Here is an 18070-nt window from a genome sequence, read left to right on the forward strand (position 1 = left end):
TTGTAAAGGCTTTGGGAAAAGTAGGAAAGAGAGGTTTAGGATGTCATTTGTGAACAGTCGTTTGTTAGGAGATGAAACTCTGGAACAACTTCTTATTTGACCCCTACTGAAGCTCTTGGGATGGTGTATGTGGATGAAGGATCTTCATTAATAGAGGTATTGGATACAGAGATACTGCTTTTTTATTTTATTCTCATCCCTGCACTTCTGACACCTTGTGGTGATGTCAAGGAAGGGCTGTGACACAGCAGCAGCTCTGTAATAGAGCACAAATGCCATATGCCCCCCACCCTCCACATGTTGAAGTACTGGAAGCAAAGGCTTTGCCTAAGCCTGTTCTCCTTGCACAGGTGGATGTGGTAACACAATGTGGATGAGCCTGGCTTCTGAAATTATAATAATAATAATATATAATAATACAAATCCAAAACAACTGAAACAGACTTATTTCATATTTTTCTCAAGCTAATTGAGAATCTAATTTAGTCCTTATCAAAGAGTACAAGAATGGAGTGGCCATCAAGATTATTGCTTGATCTATAAATAGACTCAAACCTACCGCTAATACTTAGATGTTTATTGCATTTATGCTTAGCTATTCCATTTTATTTTAGCTTCCTTATTGGATAGCATTCAACAGATTGTCTTTCAACTTTTCTTAGAACCAGCCAGAGTACAGCTCACTTATTCTCCTGGTGAAGCTATTGCAAGAAAGCCCATTACAATTAGGTTGTGTATGTGCAGGATTAACTTTCAATATTCTTTCCAATTTTTGGCCTAATCTGTGTACTCCTTACTCTGGGAATGCACAGATTTTCTTCTCGCTCTTCTGTTCAGAAATCTTCAGTGCTACCAGAACACACAAAATCTGGCATGTGTAAAAGGAAGGGAATTTTCACTTCAGAAGCATGCTTGGAATGGTTTGTTTTAGCAGTTCTAACCTTAGAATACTAAGGTACCACAACTTTTACTACAGCATGGCCACAGCCAACTCACCAGGGTTGCAGAAAAAATGGAGTGTTAGGGCAGTGGAAATTTACAGAGGCATTGCTTCAGGTAATTTTTAAAGGACCAGATTTGCAGGTTTGCTGTTTTATTTACATAGCCAAAGATACTTCAGCAGGATGTGACTGAAATTTTTCAGTCTAGACCAGTAAAACTGTGTGTATTTGCATGCAATATGGGAGTTCTCAGAGTTCAGCTGAGCTGTTGAACAGTTTTCAGAAGCCAGCAGACAGCTGCTGTTTACATCCTCCTCACTCACTTGTCAGTTATGACCTGTTTCATTTATTTTTCTTCATCATTGTTTCTACTCAAATGTGACTCAGCTTTATCACTGACACCCGCAGTATGTTGAGCTGCAAGGAAGCAAAGAAAGGGAGAGGAGAAGGAACCAGCAGTGCTATGGCAAGTAGGTAGCACAGGAGCAAGACTTTATTTTTCCTGCAGAGTACTTAAGCGTTGGAACTTGCTGAAAAATATGGAAAGCTTTTTTAGTATCTCTTGCTTTAAGGCAAGTCTGGTAAAGGGCAGTATGATTATGCTGTGAAGTGGACGTACAGAATAGGTAATTTAATTTTGTTGCTGTTGTAATCTGCTGGGCATTTTTCCAAAACAAGAGTAGGGAGTAACTGGCGTATTTCATTACAACTGCCCAGATGAGTAGGAGGAGATTAAGCCTTTAATTACAAGATGGAGCATCTTGAGCCGGTGTTACAGCTTGGGGCTGAAGCCACAGCCGGTCTAAAAGTAACCTAGAGGATCTCAGATCACCTGCTGCACAGACCTGGTAAAGACTTTGTCTTGGCTACTTGTGTATTTTATTGAAATTAATGTACATGTGTGTTTTAAGAAAAGGAGTATTTTCCTGAGTCTGGAATAATCCCCACGAGTGGTTTCCTAGCCACATGGCACTGAAACAAACTGTCAGCCAGTTCTTTTCTTCTGTGTTCATGCATCAGTAAGATAATTTCTAATAGATGTTACCCTGTCTGGCTAGGACCTTTAAACAACATAATTGAACCTCGTCTTCTTTTTGACTTTTCCTGTCAAATTTGTAAGGCTGGTTGCCATCAGCAGTTGTGAGTGATTAGCATTCTTGCTAATTTTGCTTGCCATCAGACTGTCAAGCTTGGAGATGACATGAAATACTCATGTAAAAGTGACAGAGAATAAAATGTTTGTTCCTTTTCTGGGGTTTTGTTGTAGTAAGAAGTAAAAAGCTGAATGGAGCAAGCATCATCTGAGTACCAGAAATAGATGCCTTTTGAAAGTATTTCATTAAGTAAGACTGTATGAATGAGTAGATTTCTATTTTACTGTGAGCATTTGGAATAATGATCTTTCCTTTGAATGTTTTGGCTTTTGGGGAGCTCCTTCAACTCCACTCAGTTGAGAGTTGAGAGGGCTCAACTTATTACAGTGAGAGAACACTAAAATCTTTCCTTTAAGTAGAAGACTTAAGCTTTTAAATTTGGGATCTGTCTTCAGATGGTGTTTTATGCAGTGAAATGTGCTGGAATAGTAGCCGGAGTGATTAGTTTTATTCTGCTAGCTCATATGCATGTGTTGGTAATTGGCATGGAAAGCTGTATTTGTCAGTGTCAGATGGTCTGCCAGGGGAATGAATGAGGTAAGCATTCCCTGATATAATACTTGGGTATTGCAGGCAGTACCGGGAAAGAACAGCCGTGCTGTTTCAGCTCCATGAAGCTGTAAGATATGGGTAATTTGATTATTCCAATGCTTGAAGAGCTGGGTTGCCATTATTGATTCTGAATGATCAGTTTGTTCATATGGTTTCTTGTAATCCAGCGGTGACGAGGAAGCATCAGACGGTGTTGCCACCTTGGTGGCAGTCATGCTCTGGGTATAAAGCCATCAACTGGCTCTAACAAACCCTCCCACTAGCAGGACATGGTTGGGAAATTTCCTGTGCTCCTTATTCTGAAGTCTTAGAAGATGGATGGCAAAACAGAGGACATGAAAACGTGCTTGGAGCCACCAGAACAGTGGCTTAGAAAACCTGACATTGCCTCCCTTGTTAAAAGCTGCACATGTGTACCTGAAAAGAGGGGAGCTAATTACAGCTTAACCAGAGATTCACAGGACAAGAGCAAGTAATTTGCAAATTACTGTGTTTTTCTGAGAGATGAGCATGCATCAAAGAAAAAACGCTCCCCAGTATTCAGAGTGGTGAAGAAGTAATGGAGATGTCCCTAAAGAGCTTGTGCTATGTATTGTAATCAGCTGCAGTGGTATTAAAGAAAACGTTTTCTTTTTTTTTCCCCTTTCTTCATGCTCTTCTAATCAATGCTGAAAGATTAAAATCACAGTTTCAGGGGCTTTTCTTTCTTTTTTTTTTTGAACAGTATTTAATTTGTGACACAAATCAATGCAAGTCAGGAAGAAGGGTATGGGAATGTTGAACTGTTCTGCCAATCCTCTGTTCAGTGGCACAGTACTATTTTTTTCATCTTGCTACACGTGTAGGCATCAGGATGACTCTGCAGGTATAAAAGACTTGATTTCTGGGAAGAATATAGGAAAAAGAGCATTCCAGGGTCATGGTTCTGGTGGTGTGGAAGTCAGTGTTGGGATTTGTTAAGCCTACCATTATGAGTAAGGTTGAATGAGTTCCGTGTGACTTCAGCAAAGCAGTGGCACCCATTATAGGATTCCAGTGAATTGCCTGAAGCATCGGTAGTCTAATCAAGCCATCTTGGATGGCAGCTGAAATGTCCCCTAGTGGGAGGTGAGCATTTAAAAATGGGAAAATCTTCCTTCTTCAGGAAGGATTTTTCTCTTTCCGAGAGCTTTGAAGCTGACACTGGGAAAGCCAGTAAACTAGCAAGAGGAGGGCAAGGGGAACTGCCTCACAGAGCAGCTGGCTCAGGAAACATGGGCCTTTTAGCAGCAGCTTCATGCCACAGCAGGTTATGATCAGCAGTTAAATAGCTGCATTATTTGCATCATCTCCCTGGCTCCGCTGTGCTATTAACTGTTCCTCCTAGCTTCCTCTACAAAAATGGTTCTGAGAGCTTATATTTAATTGCATATCTATCCTGAGGCCCAGTCATCCTGTCCTCATGTTCATGGTTTAGCAAGGAAAGTAGGAGCTACAGGCTGAGGCACATTGCGTCAGTGTAAGAAATCCAAAGACTGTTGAAGTAGTTCTTTCAGTTATTTGTTGTCATGTTTTCTGCTTTGCGTCCTTAGTGCTTGATGGGAAGTCATTTGACTAATGGTGCCCATTGTGAGCATGGTTTATATCCCTTGGCCATGGAGTAGAGACAGTTGTTGCTGTGCCTTAGTAGAGAGTAGAGTAGAGACAGTTCTCGCTGTGCCTTAACCAGTGGCATACATCCAAGGCTCTGTGTGCTCCACACTTTCCTGCTAAGTAGCTGGCACAATGACCTTCTTTTTTTAATAGTTATGGAGTTATATAAGGAGTAAATACAGGAGAAATTTCTGTTTTCCTGGTGTACCTGGGAGTACCAGTCCTTGCACAGACCTGGAGCCACCGTACTTCTGTTGATGCAGAAGGTGAAATACTGCATGTCCCAGCCCCATTACATTTCTTTTTCTTTTGTTTTCCATCTCAGTTCAGCCCCCTGAGAAGAAAAAGTGGCTAACAGAAGTAGGCCTGCATCAGCATTTGAGTTTGGGATAAGAATGTGCTTTTGAACTCCACTGGACTGTACAACGTGCTGGAGAGGAGCTCTGCAGAGAAGGAGCTGGGTGTCTTGGTGGACAGCAGGTTGGCCATGAGCCAGTAGTGTGCCCTTTTGGCCAAGAAGGCCGATGATATCCTGGGGTGCATTAAAAAGAGCATGGCCAGCAGGTCAAGGGAAGGTGATCCTGCCCCTCTACTCTGCCTGGGCAGGCCACATTTAGACTATTGTGTCCAGTTCTGGGCTCCCCAGTTCGAAAAAGACTCCTAGAAGGAGTCCAGCAGATGGCTACAGAGATGATAAAGGGTCTGGAGCATCTCCCTTATGAGGAAAGGCTGAGTAGTCTGGGTCTGTTCAGTCTGGGGAAAAGAAGACTGAGGGGGGATAAATATCTAAAGGGAGGTGGGAGGCAAAATGATGAGACCAGGCTCTTCTCAGTGGTGTGTAGCAATAGGACAAGGAGCAGTGGCCTAAAACTTGAACAAAGGAAATTTCATACAAACACGTGGAAGAACTTCTTTACAGTATAGAACATGGGAACAGATTGCCCAGAGAGGTTGTGGAGTCTTTTTTTTTAAGAGATATTCAACACTTGTCTGGATGCCTACCTGTGTGACCTATTGCAGGGAATCTGCTTCAGCTGGGGGGGAGGGGGTGTTGACCTCAATGATCTCTTGAGGTCCCTTCCAACCCCTGCAATTCTGTGACTGTGTGTGTTTGGTTCACAGCAGTTGCTTATCAGCTGCATTCATCTGGGATGAGATTTAACCAGAATATGCACCTAACTTATCCAGCTGCTTGTTCAACCCGTGGGAGATTGAATCTAAAAAGTAATCTAATGCTGTGTAAAAAGTGTAGAAGACAGTGTGGGACACAAATACCTTCTGAGCAGCAAAAGAGGCATGATCTTGTATTCCTTGTTATGATGTATATTTAATAGTCTGCTTCATATTTGAAGCCCAAGCCTACCTATAAGATGATCTGGTATTGATTTCAATGGAAACAGAAATTGTATTTTATACTCCAAAATTATGTAAGGCCAAAATCTGACTCTCCCAAAGTCAGGAGCAATTACACTGGAGACTTCAAAAGGGGCAAAATTTAACCCCAGGCTCCTCTGAATATACATGTAGACTTTGGAAAATAAATTGGAGAATTACTGCGTTTCACTGACATGAAGAAGAAAATAAAACCTTAAGGATCATTTTCCTCTCTCAGCGCCTTTCCAGCATTAAAGGTACTCACCAATGCAATAGTATCAAGTCTTCTGAGATCAAAAATTAGTGCATGCTACAAGGTGATGATATTAGTAAGGATAGGCTTTGGTTTTAAGTGAAACACTGTTTCTTCCACTGCAAAACCATGGTACAGCAGTAAAATTGTTTATCGCTGCTTAACCATTAGTTATGGAAGAGCTTGACGTTTATCTCATGAAACTGCAATTCAGTAGAAACAAACGAATTAAAATCCATCCTATGCTAACAGTGATAGCAATTGATGCAGTGCCATTCTTTATATTTCCTTGAAATGCTTGTTCATTTTGATAATTAGCACTAGTGTAAAAAAAAATAGCACGGATTAAGACAGCAAACAGACTTGTTTACTGAGCTTTGACTTACAGGGAGGGGAGTTCTGAGCATAAGCTTGGCTAAATATGCAAAACAAGCAACAAACCTTGTCAGGGTAGAAAAGTAGCATTTAGGAGACATTGATGCTACTTATGTTAATAACTTTCTGCGTGACACAGTGAGGTACATAAACAGCTCTTTTATTGTTGCTGGTTTGCTAACTAACTCCCAAAGCCTCCGTCAAGGAAAAGGTCATCAAAAGCTTACATTTTTTAGGGGATTTTTTTCCCTTTTCCCTCCCATTTTCTATCTCCTTCTATCATTGGTAGCATCTCCTTACAAACTCTTTTGGGTCTGCTTGCTTTGCCTGTAAGAAATACTGGGGCACCTTTCTAGTACCTATAAAAATCAATGTGGCTCTGCTGACTTCAGTAGATATACGTCAAATTCTACCAAGGGCCTGATATTTTCCTTTTACAGTGTCCTTTTTTTTCCAAAGAGACATCTGAGCCTTAACTCTTCTTTGAAATCTTACAAAAAAAAAAAAAAAGCATTAACATTGCTTGATATCAAATGATAGTTTCAAGACAGTGGGGGTAAATAACAATTAACAAAGTATAATCTGCCATAACAGAAATGTGACTATATCCACCGTAGCTAATTAGCAGTTGAAAGTCAGATTTTTACACTTAATTTGGGTGTGAATAGAGCAAATCTTTGTAATTGAAGGTTGTCAGAAGAAGAGAATTTAGCAGCTAGCTGTTAATTTACAAGGTGATTCACTTGTGCACTGATTCACAGCTGCCACAGGTTGCAGCACACCTGAGGCTGCGTGTGCCCTGCACCATTGGGTTGTAGCCACATGCCTCTCCCTGCAAGCACCATCCCAACAGAGTGGGCTGGCATTCAGAAGAATGCTGTGGTACTGAAGAATTGTGAGGTATGCCGAATATATGGCAGCATGGAGCTGTTCAGATACGCAGCATCCGTCACAGTCCATCAGACGTGCACAAGGCGTGTTGTGAAGCACAGCAGGGAGGACTGAATGCGCTCCAGTCGTGCATTAATCCATACCCTGCACTGGTACTCATGTACAAAGGCCTTTTATGAAGAGGCAAATGTAAAATCATAAATGAGCTTTTATACATAGCAGGTCAGACTGCACCTTAAGGCACAGCATGTGTTATGGCAGAAAGCAGCTCTCTGGCCTGCAGTAGCAGTGCACTGAGCTTTTCACACGTGTGATTTGTGTCCTCTTTGCTTTCCACACGTTTCTGTTGAGTTGAAGTTATATTCTTTCCGTAGAGTGGAAAGAGATTGAAGTCTGCCCCATTTTCAGGAAATGTGTAGGTGTGGCACTGAGGGATGGGATCAGTGGACACGGTGGTGATGGGTTGGCAGTTGGACCTGATGGTCTCAGAGGTCTTTTCCTATCTCAGTGATGCTGTGATTGAAACTCTGTGTAGTTATGACCTTGAATTCACTGCACCATGATACCATTTTGTCTTCTGTGATAGCACGTGATCAGCAGTGCAAAAGTGTATGAGGAATGGAGGGAAAATCTTCAGACAGTGATATTAGCTGGAACTGATGAAATGCTATTCATCTGTATCCTGGTTTTCTTCCACTTCTGATACTCAGTTCTTGTCCGCACTTTATTGCTGTGGGCTTACAGTTTACATCCATTGTGGCTGATAGCAAAGTTTTGTCTCTGCATGTGAAGTTTTGCATGAAGTTTTTCACACTTCTCTTGGTGCAGAGCTTTGGGATTTGACCTCTTGGGATTTGAGCAAGCCTGGACATTGGAAAGGCTTTGTCAGAAGATACTGTTGCATTGAAAGGAAACCATTAATTTTCTAAGATGCAACTATTTCATCTCAGCTCCTTTTCTCAAGTTCTCTGTTTCTCTTCACAGCCCATCCCTCTCCAGAACAAACTGTACTGTGATTTAGGCGCTCACGTGAAAAAACTGGAGATACCAATTCAAATCCCCAGTTCTGTTCTGACAGACCAAGCAAGTATTTGAGACCGCCCCTCTTCTATTTCCCTAGATCCTTTGTGGATTTTTCTGTAGGATTTTTTTTCTTTTCATGAAAATTTTAAGTGTAAATCCCTTATCCCAGTGTGGAATAGAAACATATTTGAAATGCTGGCAATTTACCTAACAGGAAAAAAACCCACCCTGAATTAATACTACATTGTGAAAAAAAAAATCCGATTTTAAACTGATGCTTCCATCAGAAGGAAAGCATGATGGATGAGCTCAGATCTATAGGACGTGTCCTACTGTGTCCTATGGACCCCTTATCTCTCCAGTGTGCTCTGGAAAGTGAGGAGAAAAGCCTCCAAGCGCTCCATGCTGTGTCAGGGGAGCTTCTGCACTGGCATACTGATCTTCAGAGCTGTTCCTTCCCTGCTGTTGTAAGGATGGAGAAATTAAGGAATGCAGTGTAGGCTCCATTCTGCAGTGTCTCTGCTTAAGGGGAGTGCAGTTTGCATTTTAGGAGAGAGGGCAGCTCTTGATGCTGTGACCCTCAGGCAGCACAGTTCTTCCTGGCCATGTAGCCCTTAGGCAGGACATCAGTGAGACCCATCACCTGCAATTAGAGTGAGAACAAAGCCTCCGTTTTCTTCTCCTCCACCTTTCATCTCCATCCCTCACATAAGGAATCTTCCCTTATACACACTCTTTAAATATGCGTGTGTATGTTTAGGTGCAGACGTATGCGTGAGAGTATGTGGGTGTTTCTTGGTTTGTCACTGGGATGTGCAGGTGGTCAGCAGATGGAGAGCACTAACACATAACAAGTGACCTGATTGGTTTTCCCCTGTTAGCCCAAACAATGCCAGCGCCACTAGTTATTTCTGGAACGTGTTGCAGCAGAGCCATGCTCAGACTAGCTTTGTTGCTAAGGAATAGCAGCAACCACACACTCACAAAAAAAAAAAATAAAAGCTGGTTTCTAAGCTTTTCAAAAACAATGTCTGGAGGGATTTCCCTCTGGACTTACAGCACATTAATCTTTCCATCTCTTGTCGGAATTGCAGTGTATTCATGTTCAGGTATCATAGCTTGGCTGAGAGAACACTCGTAAATACAGACAGATGTGTCTTCTCTGAATGTTAGGGGTCTTTTCGTTTCAGGAAAGCAATTGGGCTACTTGAAATAGTTCTTGTGAATTCAGCACTCAGGAGTGGCTGTGCCTTGGCAACCACAGGTATGTGGAACTTGCTTTACTGAACAGAATTTACTGTGGAAAGGGGGAGAGATGTTACATAGAATCCTTATCATAGAATGGTTTGGGTTGGAAGGGACCTCAAAGCCCACCCAGTTCCAACCCCTGCCACATACCGGATCAGGCTGCCCAGGGCCCCATCCAACCTGGCCTTGAGTGCCTCCAGGGATGTTATCTTTCTGTTGTGAGATGGTCAGCACCTGGGAAACAACAGGAAGCAAACAAAGTGATACAGCAGCAGTGCGGAGTTTGCACAAATGTCTGCATTCATCCATATGAGCAGACTGTGCAGCACCCTTTTAAAACCCAGCTGTTAGTTCCAGTGGTGGCTGCTCAGGGAAGGGGTGTGTTTGCAGTTGGTGGTGGTGGATGGCAACATCCCTGTAGCTTCAGAAACAGGTTTCAGTGCTGATGCTATCGATGCCCTGTTAAGGCCATTCTGCTTGTGAAGAGTTTATAAAGAACTTGCTAAATGAAGTTTCCTTAGCTTCTCTTCAGTAGATAGTCTGAGCTTGGACTCTGTGATCCTTATGGGTTCCTTTCGATTCAGGATATTGTATGATTCTATGATCTGGAGCTTGTAACTGCTTTTTTGATACAGCAAGTAAGTAAATATACAAGCGGAAGAGAAAATTACTTCTCTCACAGGGAGGAAATAAGTCTGCATGTCCCCAGTCAGCTTCAAGCATCAGCCCTAAGGCAAAAAGCAGCTCTAAGAGCTGGGTACCGCTGACACTGACAATGGAAGGGTGTTGGGAAGGCAGTAGTCAATACCCTTTTCTCTGTGTGTTCATGCAGAATGGATCAGAAGGCTGGAGAACTGTGATATTAATGCTTAGGGACATCAATATCAGTTATTGCTCAACAGTAGCTCCCTGTTTTTTGCCCTCGGAGATGTTCTACAAAATTAATCAGTCAACAGACTGTTTCCTACTTGAAATTGCCTTTGGCTAAAACAACGTTTTTTTGTAGAATGGAAAATTATAAAATATACCAAAATATAGATTTTTGCTTTTCCTGTGAGTAAATCCATAGAGATTATTAAAATCTGGTTTCTTCTCTCAGCCCTTTTATTTGTAAGGAAACAAATGTGCCAGGCTCAGCAAGCAGATGTCCATGTTGCAACAGGCTTCATCGCAGTTGGCTTCAGATGCTCTCAGCCTTACAAATGTCTCTGTGAACTGAAGAGCATGGAGTTTTACCTCTCTTGGTCTCTTCAGGCCAAATTTGAGAATAACAAAGGAGGGTAAAGAAACCTATGTTGTTACTTGTGTATTGCGCTGTGTGGGTTTGGAAATCCCACGCTCTCTGTGCAAGTCCTTCAGGAGTATCTCATTACTAAAGCAGACGTACAGCCAAAAACATGTGGGCAGCATTGCTGTGTGATACTTCACCTTCATCACACTCAGCTCGGAGTGTGGTGCATTAGAGGTTCAGTGCAAATGGGAGCAGGAGAAAGAGTTCTTGTTACCAACAGCCTGAGAGGAACATGGGATCCCTCTGAAGGAGCAGTCATAGCAGAACAAGGGCTGAGTGCTTTGGGGGCGTATTTTTGCATTTTTGGGGAGCTTTGTGCAATCTCACTGACTCCTCTGAGCACGTAAGTCTGACTCATTGGACGTGCTTGGGATCTTGTTATATATTTTTAAGATTGCACAAAATTGACATTTCTGAGCCCTGGCTTTCCATCCTTTTTCTGAATAACAGCAATGATTCAAAAAGCCAGGAATAAAGGTATGGAAAAGCAAAGTGTTGAGACCTGTACTTTAACATGGCACAACTTAAAACTTTGTGTGGGCAATGCAACTCTTCAGCCACCAGCATATGCAATGCAGGATGCTTTGGGGTGTTTTGTTCCTGGATGGGTTGCTGATGTACTGAACAGAAAGTCTGCAGCCAACACCACTAAGTGATGAATCACCATAGGACTAGCATGGTAGCACATGTGAAGTTTATTGAGAAACTGGAGTAGGGATGGGTCCTCCTTCACAGTCCTAAAAACAGTCCCCTAAGGTTAAAACAGAAGGGAGGTCTGAGCTGTAGGGGAATCTCAGAATCTTTTGAGTTGGAAGGGACCTTTAAAGGTCATTTAGTCTAACTCTCCTGCATTGAACAGGGAATCCTACAGCGAGATCAGGTTGCTTAGAGCCCTATCCAGCCTGGCCTTGTGTGTCTTCTGGGATGGGGCACCCACCACCTCTTTGGCCGTATGCAATGATGTGCTTTGCTGTACATGATGTGTGTCCTTGTGCTCGTACTGTGGTCTGCCACATGTATAGGAAGGTGAAGTAGGCAGAGGTATTCGGAAAATGTTTGTCTTCAAAGAGGACTACATCTTGCCTACTTACAGAGGAACTATAATGCTGAATTTTTTACATCATTAATTTCCATGGCAACAAAAATAATCTCATAAATATGAGATTATTGCTTCAGGATCAAAGGGGGGGGGAGGGGGGGAGAGCCCAGGCTGTGAAAGCAGAAGTTCTTTATTTAAATATCTTAGCTGCAAAAGGAGCAACAAAATGACTCTCAAGATCTGAGCATATTTTCCTTTCATTTCTTGTTCACTCACAAACCCTGCAAAACAGAACCTTAAATATCAAGCAAATGTAAGCAAAACCATTCTGTTCTGCCTCACTGTATTAGCTGTCAGCATTGCTCGTTACTTCCAAGTGCCCAGCGGATGAGGAAATATCGCATTTGGGGCAATAAGGTATATTTTTGAAAGAACCTTCTCTCTCCTAGCAGTGTTCCAGCATGAATTGGCGGTAGGGATAGAGCCCAAAGGGAAAGCAGTGCTGCCCCTATGGTGACACAGAGTGACTCAGCCCTGACTGCTCTTAGTGGGGATTCCAGTGGAAATGCTTCATCTCAGCAAACTGGTTTTGGAGCACAGTAAGAATTACGTGGGCTTGTTGAGAATAGAGACAGACTCCACTGCAATTTTCCCTAAGAGAAGACGGCTTCAAGCGCCTCTGCGTCCTTTGCTCCTTTTCATCGTGTGTCATTTTGAAGCTGTTTGTCTCTGCATACCTATTTACATATCATAAAGTTATGGAGGAAACGCAGCTTTATAGAAGGGGCTTGCCAGCTGCCATTTTTCCTTAAAGAAAAGCTGCAATTTAACATTAACCTAGCAATTAAGGAAAAATTTACGCTAACATGCTGTCGTCTTGCATAAAAATCCCTCTCAACAGCTCTGAGAATTCTCTGCAAGAAAGGTAATGGAATAATTCCTGGCATCTTTGATTTGGAAAAGCCATTTTCCAGCATGATTGATACTTCCTTTGTGTTAGCATGGGAGGCCATAGAAAGAGGAGTAATCTCTCTAATGGGTGTACTCCACACTGGTGCCTGGGGTCCATGATACATTTGTCAGGCTTTAATTAAAGTGCTGGAGTTGAATTTTCACAGTAATTAACTTTTATTTGCAGTTACACCGTGTCTCTCATTCTTGACACTGACACTTTCCTGTTAGAGATAGGAGCAGCAATTGGCACAAAAAATAAAGAATGTAGGAATAAGGAAAGATCTAAGAAATGACATTGTATTTTTCATGCATTTTGAATTTCCATGAATGAATGGAGGCAAAAATAAGTTTTCCCTCAAAGTGGTTTTGTTGTTAGCAACCTAATCTGTTCTCTCTCATGCACAAAACACACATGCCCTTACCTTGGGTACCCTTCCTTATCCCTTGTCCAGTGGTAAACAAGCAGCTTTTGTTCAGTTGTCAGCACATGCCCAGCATTCAAGTTGGAACAAATCTTTCTCATCTGGGAGAAATGTTTTGTTGCCTATTGGCAAATGCTGACTTTTAAGCATGAACAGTGTGCCTACTGGGGAGGCTATTCAACTATTATATCAGGACTGAGACTTTGATTTCAGTTGTGGGTAGGATACTTGAAAGCAAACATCACAGGAGCCAACATCCTGTTGTCAACAGTCACTTTAGATTGCAGGAATCTCAGTCTTATTGAAGGTACAAATTGCTTTTATTAATAAGCGTTAGGTACTTCATTCTGCTCTTTAGCTACAGCCTTTCCAGGTATCTTTTCAATTCATTTAAATTCTTGTAGTTTTCTACTTGGATTTCACTCATGCTGTGAAGCACTGTTATGTCAGAACACAAATAACAAAATCACAGGTCATTGTTATTCTTCTTACTTGGATTGGACTTAACAGAACAGCCTTCCCATGGCCGCAGGAACACAGGCCCAAATCCAGTTCCCTTCTGTCTCAGCTGCTGCATCAGTGACTCCTTCGTAGACCCACTGAGCTCCATTTTAAGAACTAAGGATTTTTTGTTCTACTACTGCAGTCTGAAATCTCTGCTGATTAGTGGCTGTCTTCTGATTTCCACACTGGGTATGTTCACAATCAGTTCACACCATATCCTTACCCGTGCCAACCTGTGTTCCCAGATGAGAAAGGTGAGAGCATCCTTGCTCTGCACTGTAGTTGAGTTAAAGGCTTTGAGCAATAATTAATTTCTCAAGTACCCAAATCTTGTCTTGCCTTACTGTTACATTAATCTTGGTGCCTTCCAAACAGGAACAAGCTGCTTGCTAGCTTTATTTTTTTTTTCCCCAGACCTGTTGGTGTAAGCAGATCTTGGAGTTAGCTTTTTGTAATGTACACCTGTATCTCATTCCCCAAATACTTGAAATTTATCCCTTTTTTCTAAATTATAACTTCAAAACAGGCAATAGCATGATCCCTCTGAATGCTATGCTAACAATAAAGAAACAGCTAATAATAGCATCACTTCTGAAATAAAGCACTGGAGATAATTAAGTAGAACAGAGTGTAAATCAGTGTGGCACTAAAGGGCATGGCAAAGGCCATGAAAAAGAAGGGTAATAAATTGTACGGTGAGATACTCTAACTGATCGTTGTTTGCAATTTCATGTTGTGTCTCCAGATTTCATTTTAATATTTTCTGTGGACTGAAAAGCAAGTGCCATACTGAACTGGCTGTGGTAAAATAGAAGTGTGGATGCTAGTGAGAGATATGGTCTATTCAAGTACAAAATTCCTATAATATTACTCAGTCTGATAATGCATTTCCAAATGTTCTACCTATCTAATTTATAAAGTTCAGGATTTGCTTCCTCCACTTCTCTTGGAAGTCTGTTCCATAACAGAATGTGTCCGAGTACTGTGAAACCCTTTATGTTATTCTCCCTATATTTTATTTCTCCTAATTTATCTTGATTCTCCGATTTCTACCATCTCTATACTTTATATGCTGTATTTATCCACTGTTATTAAAATTGTTTCTCATAATCTCCTCAGCTGTTTCATCACCCTTAGCTTTGAACTTACTGCCATACCAGCATCTCTTTGGTATTCCTGTATCATGGCTTGAGTATGATATTCTGCATACAGTTGTTCTAGGGAGGAGTCTCATCTGTATGTTCCCCTGCAACACTCACTTAAGAGTAGGAATTCAGAAGCTCTGGAAGACTTGATTTGAATTCTGATCCTACTTAAATCCCTAGATCTGATTTGGAACTGACTAATTGGGCTGAAATGTATTTCACAAAGTCTGTTCACCAAGAAAGGTCTGTTCACTTAGAGCAAGGCCCCTAGACTTTTGGTGTAATCATCATGGGGAGATGGGCACCTGCAGAGAGGAGGACACCTTATTTTCAGATAGCGCTTCATCCCAACTGTGTTAAGACAGGATCAGCTATTGCCTAGCATGCCCTGTCTTTTTGCATTGATTAAAAAGAAGCTTATGTAACAAGCTCAGATGAGATTCCAAATTTTTATGTAACTAAAATAAGGGGAGATGAGCTTTGCCTCAGCTCCACTGTTAAGCTTGATAATAATTCCTTCAGACACCCCCAGTGTTCTGTGAAGCAAGAACTAATGTGCTTGGTTCCTGTTTGGCAGAGAAGAAATCCATTGCTGAGGTCAAAAATATTTGCAGCTTTCCTTGAAAACCAATGCGTGGTGTACTGTTTTGTCTACTGTTAGTGTTTTGTTACTATTTCATTTCCAGTATTTTCTTCTTTATCTGTTGAGCTTTTCATGTCATACAATATAATGCATTACTTCTAGGTTCTGTCTTTTTCCACAAAGATCTATTATCTTGTATTTTAGAGAGAGGTATTCTTTGCCTGGAGTAGGAATTCCTGCCTAGTGATTGTCCTTTGATGGCCTGTTGCAGATCCACCTGAGCTCATTCTGCTTCTGACTGCCCCAAAAACACAGCCTTGTCTGGGAAGCCATGTGGCTGTCTCAGCTATGCTTGATCCAGTAAGCTCTGGTAAAAAAAAAAAACTAGATTTATTCCCTGGAGCGTGGCATCATGCTGTGTGGCTTTTGCCTTCAGCTGTCTCTCATCTTCAGCAGAACGTGTTTGCCTTTATCTGCAAAAGACCATGTAGATGTAACACTGATATTTAGTGTGTCTGTCTTGCCTGGGATTGCAAGCTTTTGGCTCCTTGGGGAGATACTTCTTTATGTGTAGATAGTATCTAGGAAAAGCAGTTTCTATCATTCAGCTGTTTGAAACCCTGCCATGCATGTTTTGAAACTGGGACTCCACATCCATTTGAGATGCTCTTACAATGTGTGTGCCAAGGTCAGAGCATGCTGTGGCATTGCCTGGAATCGTCTCTCCACTATGGATGCCTTGGAGGCACCCGCCAGTCATGTACAGCAGCAACAATCTTTCTTCAACCTTATTGAAGACCACCTACTGCCCATACAAAAGTCCTGCAATTAGTTCAGCTACTTTGCATGTTGGGGCCTATGGTTACTCTCCTTGACAAAATGTGCATCAATTTTTAACAGATAATTTTAGTTTAATATCATCCGGAGGTCTTAGAGCATAAATATTTCCCTGAGTCAAGAAAGAGAATGAGGAAACAACTGCTTGAGTTTTCAAGCAGTCTGTTGGTTTATTATTTTCACCTGAATTATAGGCTACAGAATAAGTCTGTGCCTCTCAATTTCTCCTGCTAGAACTGTTTTACCTCAGATAAATAATTCAATGTTCATTAGCCAGAGAGAGTCAGAGAAACTGGCCCTGTCACCTACTGGACTGAGTACTCATATTACATGCAGGAGACTCAGGTTCAAGCCCTTGCTGTATCGATGTGTTCATTATTTATACAAAATGGAATACCTCTAGCATGGCAGTGAAAGAATAGGATGTTACACTACTTAGCTAGGTTGTGGGTAACTAAGCAGATGTATAACAACCACCAAACTAAAGGGTAGAGCCTTATTTTTCTAAGAATTGAAAGATTGATTTCTCATCTAAGCAGAGTGTGAAAATATCTTAGATGTTTAAAAAAAAAAAAAAGGATGGGAAACATACCTAACTGATGTTGCTGAACCTCTCTCTATCATATGCACCAGCAGAAAGTGTCAACATCGCATATCACACTTCCATTTTGCATGTCTGCTGATGACTCACCAACCAATGGGGCAACATGGCATCAAGTCTGCTGTCTCTGCAATGTTCCACACATGTGAGCTGAAGCAGTAGGAAACAAGCCAAAAGAAACAAACTACCCTTGTGTTTAGGGAATAATCCTTAATGGAATCATCATAGAATCACAGAATCTTCAGGTTGGAAAAGATCACTAAAATCTAGTCCAAGCACCAGCCCACCCCCACCATGCCCACTGACCCTGTCCTTCAGTGCCACATCCACATGGTTCTTGAACAACTCCAGGGTTGGTGACTGCACCACCTGGATACCTGGGCAGCCTGTGTCAATGCCTCAGCAAAATAGATGAGTAGTTAGTACTGCAGTAAGAAATCACCTAACTCTGTGAACTTGCAGTTTTTGGCTAATGCCTTTCCAATGTCTAATTACAAAATGACGGCCTGTAGAATGCAGCCACCTTGTGCAAAGTTACTTAGGCAATCTGAAGATAAAGGTATGGCCTGTTTTTTTTTCCCCCCAGAATTCATAGCAAGGAGGATTACTCAGTATTGTGATTGATCCGCGGGTAATGCAGAAGTGGAATTTTAAGTGGATTGTATATAGAACTGTGTTGTTTGGGTAAGTTATTAGGGAGCAGCAACACAAATTTTTCTTTATGTGTGAATTATAAAGCATTTGCAGTGTCCTCTAATGTCAACTGTAGACTTGTACCACCAACAGATCACCAGATTCAGTGGTTTCCTGCTTTTTGTGAGCACACCTGGCTTACAGATCCAGTAGGTTGTGATCATGATGACAAATCCCACTGTTCTTCAGCACGAGATGTTCTGTTTTCTCAAGAAAACTTAAATAGTTTAGAGAAAGTCAGACTCTTTCCCAGCCCTAAAAAACTATACCAGAATTGTTCTTTGTTTGCACCATTGCATGCCCGCTTCAGCATTTTGGTGAAAAACGAAGGAAGGAGTTCTTTTCTGCTGTGTCACAGCAAACTCAGTTGCTATCCTACCTGGTGGGAACAGATGTATCTGCCGCTTCTTCTTCAGAAACGCCTTGCAGGGCTTTGAGGCTTGGGATGGCCAATCATCCATCAAATAACAGATGTCTTCACGGATCAGCCTCTCTGAGTAAAAACACAAGCACACCAAACAAAAGCTGATGATTAGCTAGTTGACTGACAATAGGCGA

The 18070-nt window shown here is 41.7% G+C and overlaps 1 protein-coding gene across 5 annotated transcripts in view; it reads left to right on the forward strand.

Moving 5' to 3' along the window:
* The window catches only part of TMEM108 (transmembrane protein 108), a 161631-nt gene that overhangs the window by 44033 nt on the left and 99528 nt on the right, over window positions 1-18070 (forward strand). Inside the window, exons 1-2 of one of the 5 annotated variants that reach the window (XM_046937860.1) lie at window positions 9207-9304; window positions 9386-9459. The exons of 2 other annotated variants lie outside the window; for them this stretch is intronic. The gene's annotated coding sequence lies outside the window, so the exon portion shown is untranslated. 2 more of the 5 variants (XM_015281752.4, XM_040695882.2) reach the window with 2 other exon arrangements.

Source organism: Gallus gallus, chromosome 2 (genome assembly GCF_016699485.2).
Source record: "Gallus gallus isolate bGalGal1 chromosome 2, bGalGal1.mat.broiler.GRCg7b, whole genome shotgun sequence".
Lineage (NCBI taxonomy): Eukaryota > Metazoa > Chordata > Aves > Galliformes > Phasianidae > Gallus > Gallus gallus.